Below are 8,854 nucleotides of genomic sequence, written 5' to 3'. Positions count from 1 at the left end.
AGTACCTGGTAAAAAGACAGGAATGTACTGAGGAACGTGATTCCTACAAACCAAGGAAACAAAGAAAAAATTCTGCCCTGCACTGGCAACCACAGAAGCAGCTCTCAAACCATCTTCTTCTGATAAGAGCCCTGCTTCTGAGTTGGGGTGCTCTTAGAAAAACACATTTGAGTTGCTGAAGAAGTTGCTCACTATAAACAGTAAGGCCTCAGATATGCTTGTGTGTGTCTGGGGAGTCAGCAGGCCAGGGCATACCTGAGCTGGTTCAGCTCCAAGAGGTTAAGCCATGACTTGGAGCCATGCACTGCAGGCAAAGCTGTGCCCAGCAGCATTCCTGCGTGCGAGTGAGTGGGGATGGTGCTGCCCTACCATATACCTTCTGCTTTCTTTTGCTGACATCCGCAAAACTGCTCCCAGCTTCGGGCTGTGGCTCTGGTCCTGTTCCCTACCACTTTTACTGGGATGCTGCTGTCCCAGTTTTGAGTCTAAGCTTCCCCAGGGCGAGCAAGAGGGGGAATGGGCCTACGGGGTTTTTTGTTGCTTACACCAAAAAGAATTATCTAATTAAAAATCATTGGAAACCACATGCATTTGCAGAAATGGCTCTGCTTCAGAGGAATCTCTCGAAGCAAATAAGTGGGTAATTCTTCAAGGGTTTATGAAAATAGCCTGTATAGTTACACTCGCTGGGATAAAATTACAAGTGGTTTTAATCCTCATACTTCAGGGCATAAGTTGATCCTCAGCTGGGGGCCAGGGAGGAATTTCCTCCCAGAGGATATTATTGTTCTGAAACATATCTCATGGGAGATTCACATCCTCCAGAGTATCTGGCATTAGCCACTGGAAGAAAAAAAAATAAAATGAAAGGAAGGGAAAAAAAAAAAAAAAGAACGGAGCCCGTGCCCTGGTCTCTCGCAGCACACCTCGGGGCCGAGGCCGCCCCCGCTGTTGCACAAGCTGCCCTGTCCGATGTTGTAAGGCTCCCCGGAGATGCGGGAAGGGCGCGGGGCGGCCCCGCTCCTTCTGGGAAGCGCCGTGACTCACCCGCCGCGCCGGGCCCGCCCCCTGCAGGGACAGCCAATCACCGCTCGCTTATTTGCATCAGCGCCCGGGGGCTGCTGGGATAGCGGCGGGGGCCGCCCCGGCCGCCCCTCCCGCCCCCGCCAGGCTCTGCGTTTCATGAGGGCCGAGTTCGCATGGGGAAAAGGCGGGAGGACCGTGCCTACGGGAAAACACCACTCGCCACTACCTTGGGGCGAAAGAGATGGGGGACTTCATATAGAGCGTTACATAGGTGTTCAAAATTGCCCGGATGACCCTCAGTGGTCTGGGGTGCAGGCTTCAAACCTGTAGCTGTCTAGCGACAGAGTGGTTCAATTCCACCTTTCGGGCGAGGCAGCGCGGGCCGGGATCTAGCTCGGCCTGTCCCTTTTGTCCCGGCTAGTGCCGAGCCCGACCACCCTCGGGGCCAAAGGCAGCGCTGTCCCCAGGTGTCACCGCAAGAGGAGCGCCTTTCGTTTACTCTTCTTCCACTTTATTCCCACGGCACCGGACTGCTGGAATGGCAGCGTGCCAGGCATAGCCGAAGCACAATTCAGGTTTTAATTGGATTTTTCTGCTAAGCAGATCTTTGTTAAACTGTGTCACATGTCCTACAAGAACAGAAAAGAAGTAAATAACAGAAGTCATTCTCTAGATCTGCTCCATATTGACGATAACCCATCTCCCACCCACGCTGCAACAAAGATGCTTCACTTCAGCAGTAAGCACGGGTGCTAATAATGTCACCCAGCCCCACGAAAAGTAAAGGTTAGCGTCAAGCTAAAAAACATATTCTTCAAGCAGAAGGCATTTATTTTGTGATATCCTGTTGCAACAAGTCTCCAGTCAATGATTTCTAGAGCCTCTAGTTAGGATGAGACCCCAACCAGCCCCACCACAGGGGACAGCGAGGACTGGAAGGGCATTTTCACATTATCTCCCGGCCCCACAAGCAGGAAGGGCGATTCTACCTGGTGAATTACAGAATACTGAGTGAATTTTCAGACTCTGGGGTTCTTGGGTGCTTTTTGAGGGGTGCAGTGCCATCCGGAGTTAAGTAGGTAAGCACCCCTGAGGATCTAAGCTGGAATGACTGTGCTTTCTTTCCATGGAATGAGTCACTCCATCTGAAGGCTTGGGAGGAGAAGGGAAGGGCACAGGGAACCCTGAGACCACTGCTGGTAGCTGCTACTGCTTCGAGCCTGCAGACCCCTAAGCTGGTTGGGAAGGAGCAGCCTTGATGCCAGCAAGGCATGTTGCTCCAGGAATACACGGTCCTATTACGGGAAATCTGGGGGGACAAGCCCCTCTGAAGCTCCCACAGTGAGTGCCAACTTCTCTGTGGCCTTGCAGATGTGCGTGCACAGCTGGGAGTGCTCCCAGTCCCAGATGGCCATCTCTGTGCTCCACACCACTCTGCCTGCCAGCCAGCCTGCTCTGCCCATAATGAACTTTCTATGTGGAATTTCTCTGTGGCCTCAGAAATTGGTGTCTGCTCTGCAGTTTGGCTGGGGGGGGTTGTTTTGGGGGTGAGGGGGGGAGCTGGAAAGGCCTTTGCCCAGTAGTGGGCAGCTGAGAATGTTAGCGCTCCATGTCAGTTACCAAGCAGAACATAATACAGCTCTTTCATGTGGTGTTTATAACTGAACATGCTGTTTTGTGTCAGCCTGATTTTTTTTTCCTTCCAAGAAGTAGTTTTGGATTAAATTATGACAATTACATTCTTATATTCACACACACACACCCCCGCCAGCTCCCACCCTTGCCCTGCGTGCACACAAACACAAACGGGAATTATGTGCTCTGAGCGTGATTTGAACTCCACAGCCTGGGATCCGTGCCTGGCATTGAGTTCACTTTTTTTTCCTCCACAACAAAAAGGCCACATCTACTCTGTACTCTTTCATTGCCTCAGGAAAAAGTAGGATGGTCAGATTGCTGGTGTGGGTGATTTGTCCCTCATGGAGCTGATGGGCATGAGACTTTCAGGCACGACAGAGGAGGCTGGGGAGCCTTGCCTGGGGAGCTTGTGGCAAGCAGTGCAGGGACCTGGCTTTGTGAAATCCCCTGTCAATCCCTACTCAGAGCTGCCTACACTCACTCCCCCAGCCTGGCTCCCACACCTGGGCAGTGCCTCATCTGGTGGGTAACACAGGCACACCACAGGAAGCGATCCTGCTTTTCTGGGCTGTGCCCGGCAGGGCTGCACCTCTGGCACGTGGCTGAATGCAGGAAAACACAGGTGTTCATTAGGACAAGGGACATGGCAAGACTGCTCTTGCAGCCTTTGGCTGACATGGTGGGTGGGACAAGGCCTTAGGAAACAGGGCACCCTATATTTCAGTCTGTTTTTTAAACACTGGTTGGAGGAGAACACTTTTGTGGAGACCCGTGTAGATGATCTGTCCGTAGGAGGGACATTTTGTACAATGCCATCCATGTCCCATCTGAGTCAGCTTTGCTTGGAGTCACTATTAGTCAGGCAAAGCTTCCAGTGTTTCAACCCGAATGTTACTTTCTTCCCTGACAAAGGGCCAAATTAAGAGGAGCCAAAGCCCTCACCACTGGTTAAAAGGCAATCCAGGGGTTACTCTGATCCAAAATGCACGAGAGCCTGGCTCCTTAGTCAAACGTAATCTGCCTCCTGTTGTTTTCCCCATGGAGTCACAGCACGGTGAGGAGGATGTGCTGGTGACAGATGGCTGACGCGACTCGCTAAGCATACGGGTGACTGGGCTGTGACTCAGCAAGTGTTTGGTTACAAGAGACTGGGAGCATGTGCTTTTGCACTGGTAACAATGGTCCTAGCTGGATCTCCTCCTGGGAGGATCAGGCATGGGCTCTTGTGTGAAGCCTGTGACTGCCATCTTCCATGGGAGGAAAGCAGGCACACGTGGCCTATTAGAACAGAAAGTCAGGCTCCTAAATTACTGTTTACACTTGCAGTGGATAATGTCTGAGTGTGTATAAATGTATGACCTGCCAGTGGTGCTTAGATGTCCTACTGGCCTTCAGAAAGGAAACATCCTGGCCTAAATTACCATCTTGCTCAGAGGGAGTAGGACTCAGAATTGCAGTTGAGTCACTAGAGGGGGACAAAGACCTAGCCAGGGTATGCATCCATCTACCACTTCCCCCAACAGCAGCTGTGGGAGACACCTTGGAGAGGCAGCTCTAGAGATGGCCCTGGTCCTTCTCAGGTTTGAAGGTGCCCGATTGCAAGAACAGTTTTCCAGAGGCTGAGCATGCAGGTGGGAATCAGCAATGCTTTGTGGAAATGAAGCCACTCCTTTTCCCCCAGAAGCATGATGGCGCATGAATGTGCATGAGTAGGTCAGCAGCCTTTATGTTGGCTCTTCCAGCATTTCTCCCTGCTTAGAGGCAGTTGGTCCATACCTAGCTTGGACTTTCAAAGGCTAAATTCCAGGCATTGCACAGGACAAGACAGTGTCAGGGCAGAGGAAAAAGACAATCATGTATAGTTACAGGCACATGCCATTTTCCTCCTCTCTCCTCTTTCATGAATGGAGGAGAGCTGAATTCTCAGGTCTGTATAGGCACCAGGTGTTACTGTTGTCCCTGGGAGCTAAAGACGTCATGGAAATATTGGAAGACTCGAGCAGAGCGTACCTGTGTGCATCCCACACGCACACAGAGAGCCCAAGTGGCCCTGCCAAGCAACAGGGCACTGCTTGCAAGTGACACATTGCCCTGGAGTGCTTAAAAGCTATCCCACACAGTGTCCTGGGGGAGTGGAGACCGTAATGACTCACACAAATGGATCTGATACGAGCCCTCAGCCCAGCCAGGCTGTGTGTGCAACCAAGACACTCCTGTTTTCTCCCCTCCAGCATACTTCCCAGACCAAATCCAGGACTGAGCCATTTGGCTCTGATTGGAGCTGGTCAGAACATGTTTTTCTTTTCTTCTCTTTTCCCCTCCTTCACCCTTTGGAAAATGTTGACATTTTAGCAAAAGGCTGAAAACCCAAACCCTGAATATTTTCCATTGGAAAACGCTGGGGGAAAGGGAGAGGAATAATCCCCAAACTGCCAACAATCAAATCTCTTTTGCTTTTAAGGCTTTTGGGTTTATGCAAGGGAGGCATATTTGGAGGTCAGTAAACACTTTTTATGAAAATATCTGTTCTCTCAAAACCAAATTTTTCACTAGAAATGTTCCAACTGGCATCATTTTCACTGCTGATGGTTTGGACACTCTCTACATCTAATTTTGGAAAGGACCTGAAGAAAATTTAATTCATTTTATTGGAATATAAGGCACAAATGACACTCGCACAGCACAATTGATACTGAGAATTTGTATACTCAGTATCATGAGACTATACCCTGGTATTCTTTCTTTTTAAAGAGCGCTGTTCACACGAACATCTCAAGCAAGTTTGGAACCTGGTCTCTGGAAACACCACGCTCCCAGAGCTCCAGCTGACTTGCCTCAGACTTCAGAGCACATTCCTGAAGGGAACCTACCTTTCACAAGGTCACATCAAAGGCTGCAAAGAAAGCAATATGCATGAAAGGTGCGTTACCTGGAACTAACCCTTGAGTAACTGATAGCACAGAACACTTACAAAGCATTTTGTTCTGATGTCTTCAGCTGACTTACATTTCTGTTTGAATTGTAATGTAGACCTGAAACATGTTTCATCTCAGTTTTGCATATTATTCTGCTTTCCTGTAAGTTAAAAATAAAAAAGAAAAGGGACAAGGTTAGCGTAACAGAACACACATATTTGGAGGAGATGAATTATGCCCTAAAACCTTCACTAAATGTGGCTAATAGCAGGTTAGAGTTTATAAAAGGAAAGTTCTTAAAATGGGCACACACTGGTCATAAATAAATTGAGGCTGCAGACTTGCAGAAACTTTCAAAACAACAGTAGAGTGAAGTTCAGAATAACCTCCAAAGAAAAGCAAGAGGAATAAAAAGCTCAACTGTTTGAAGACAGATTTTTATCAGCTGTGGGATATCATGACAGCAAAGGAATAGATTCACTCACACAGACAATCCTTTTAATTTGTCATGCCCCATTATTTTCCATGCTGAAACTTTTCAGTTACTATTTACATTCTCTCTGGTATTATCTAGCAATTGCACTGCTGCACTTCATTCTGATTTAATACAGCTCCCTGTCTCCTGTCACTCCCAGGTTTTTCTGAACTAACCACCTGTGTTTGAATTCAGCCAGCACCAAAAAAGGGGCATATTTGACTTCATCAAATCCCTGTTTTTATTCTTTTCACTTTAGGAATATGTCATTGTACTTGTTAAAGCTCATAAAACAGTGGGTTTAGATAATGATGTAAAATCTGTTTTAGACCTCACCTTTGTTGGTTGGGGAACAACTAAATTGCATGTTGATAAAAGGAACAGGTACTGAATGTCTCTGATAACTTCGTGGCAAGAAATACAGAGGACCTGCATAGGGGCTGCAAATGCTTTGTCAGAATTTTTCAAGATAACTTTTTATTTAAAGAACCATACTCTTGAATTAATAAAGTCAAAAAATCACGAGTTTTAACCCCTGGCCTTGGAAGCACAACTGCATGAAAGAAGCCATGGCAGAATCCTGAGGAAGTGCCATCTGGAGCTGCAGAGCTGTAAGTAGCCTTTGGAAAGCCATACACACATAGCTGAGATGTAGCTATGAGCTGTCCTTGCTCCCATCAGTACTGCAGGGGCAGATGCAGAAACAAGGAGATCCCAAGTAAGAAGATAAAGAGTCAAATGAATCACCCTGTCACTGTGTGAAATGCAATGACTGGGAGAGCAAACAGATTAAGCCAGGGCTCATGACTGTTAACATTCACAGAAACATGTTCCACAAATTCTGCTTTCAGAGAAAAATTGGATTCTAGCTTCCTTCTGGTAATTTAAAGAGGCAACAATCTGTTCATATGACCTTCAGATTGGGCTGGCACAGTGACTGAATCCTACAGTAAAAACTGAAGAATAGCCTTTTGGGGCAGAGCAATAGTCCCCCCCACCCAGCACTCTGCTCCCAACTAGGGCAAGGTCCAGAGAGCACACACACCTGGACATTTTCCTCTGCCATCTGTTTTCTCAGCATTCACCTTTGTTGGATTGGGATGTTCCATTACACATTTGCCTGTTCCTTTTAGTGTCGTTTTATGGGCCTGTTTCCTGCAAATTTGTCTAATCCCATTTTGAGAAACTGATGCTCTCTGTCTCTGCAGCCTTCCGGGCCAGTAACTTCCAGAAGTTACCTACCATTAATGTGATGTAATTTCTTTAAATTGTTTTAAACTAATCTCCTACTGGTTTCATTGAGTGCTCCCTGTTCTGCTGTTGATGTATTTGGCTGCTAATGGCTCTGCATTCATCTCAGCCCCCTTGATTTAGTGAATCCAGTCCTTAGCCACCAGAAAAAACAGGGAAGCATTGCAATACTGGTTGCTCAGCTCACTTCAGTCTCTGACACTTGCTGACCTGCACAGAGTGGTTTTGTGCCTGGGGCACTTTGGCTATTACCAAACTCAGGGGAGAAAAATGATGGCAAAGCAAATGGAGTGCAACTTCCTCCCAGGGCTGTGCTCCCCCGCAGCTGCTCAGCGGTGACGCAACAGGTCCCCTTTGCGGTTAAGAGCTGGATGCTGATGGCCCCGTCCTTCTCCTGGGGCTCTGCAGTTCCGGGCCCAGCAGGGGGCTGCAAAGCAGCAAGCAGGATTTCAGGGAGGGTAGGCTGGCAGCCCTGGCGGGGGTGTCCGGGGCATCTTCCAAAGTGGCTTTAATTAATGAGCACATGTGCAGCGAGGAGAGTTACAGCATCCCACTCAAATTGTTGACTTGGAGCTGCTTCTGGAGACAGCCGTATTCTGCTCATTAGGAAAGAGCTTTTTTGCAATGCCCTTGGATTGGACAGCTCTTGGATTGCACCACGAGATCAAGTCCACGTACGGGCTGCCTGCCTTTCGGCTGCCAGCTCCAAGAGGGTTGTTTTTCTTGTCTTCTCATTCTCAAGGAGTGCTCAGCCAGATGGCCTGTTTTCGAATGCACTGTGCGTTGGTTGGATGTGTGTTTGGAGAGTCTGCCAGCTTCATGAGAAGGAAGAAAGAGCAAAAGAAAGGGAAAAAAGCACCATTTGGTATCTATCTCTGGGACCCAGCCAGAGTTGAGGCTCTGTTTGAAGAAGGGGGGAGTCTTAAGAAGGAAACTCTAGACAAAATTGAAAGCTGGAAAAACTTTCAAGCTTGACAGACTGGGAGACTGAAGTTCTGTACAACATCCATCCACTACCTGGCTCCATTGCAAACGTGTAGCAGGCTTCCTCAAAAACAACAGTAAGAGCAAGCACGAGCACCAAGTGTCTGTGTCTCTGCTCTCCCAGCGTACCTCACCTGTGGGCTGGCACGCGGAGAGGTGACCCAGCCAGCTGCCCACCAAGGCTGGGTGATGCTGCCTGTGGGTTTTGGGGATTTTGCTCTCCACTCACCAAAACCAGAAATTATAGTATGCAGCCTGAACACATCAGCTCAGGAAGAGGAATGCAATGGAGTAGTACAAAATACCCATCACAGTGGCCCAACACTTGAAGAAGCTAGCCTTAGTTAGTAAATTAAGCCAGGCCAATGTAATTTTCTTGTACCCTCTTATGTTCATTTCCCAGAAACACCTTCTGTTGGTTTGGTGCAGCAAATAAATACAGGCCTAACCAGAACAACGGCTTTTTCCAGCACTTATTGGCAAATAATTTGAACCTGACAAGAAAAATCTGTTGTTGAAGGAAAGGGGGAAGTTTTGAAGTTTGGGTGGATTGTGCTTGGCTTTG

The 8,854-nt window shown here is 48.1% G+C and overlaps 1 non-coding gene across 1 annotated transcript; it reads left to right on the top strand.

Moving 5' to 3' along the window:
- Positions 1 to 1,309: 1,309 nt before the first annotated feature.
- Positions 1,310 to 1,396, top strand: TRNASTOP-UCA (transfer RNA opal suppressor (anticodon UCA)). Its single transcript has one exon. It is a non-coding gene; the product is annotated as a tRNA-Sec (tRNA).
- The last annotated feature ends 7,458 nt before the right edge of the window (positions 1,397 to 8,854 follow it).

Source organism: Serinus canaria, chromosome 3 (assembly GCF_022539315.1).
Source record: "Serinus canaria isolate serCan28SL12 chromosome 3, serCan2020, whole genome shotgun sequence".
NCBI lineage: Eukaryota > Metazoa > Chordata > Aves > Passeriformes > Fringillidae > Serinus > Serinus canaria.
Note: the sequence above shows the minus strand (reverse complement) of the source record. Positions and strands in the feature narration are given on the sequence as shown.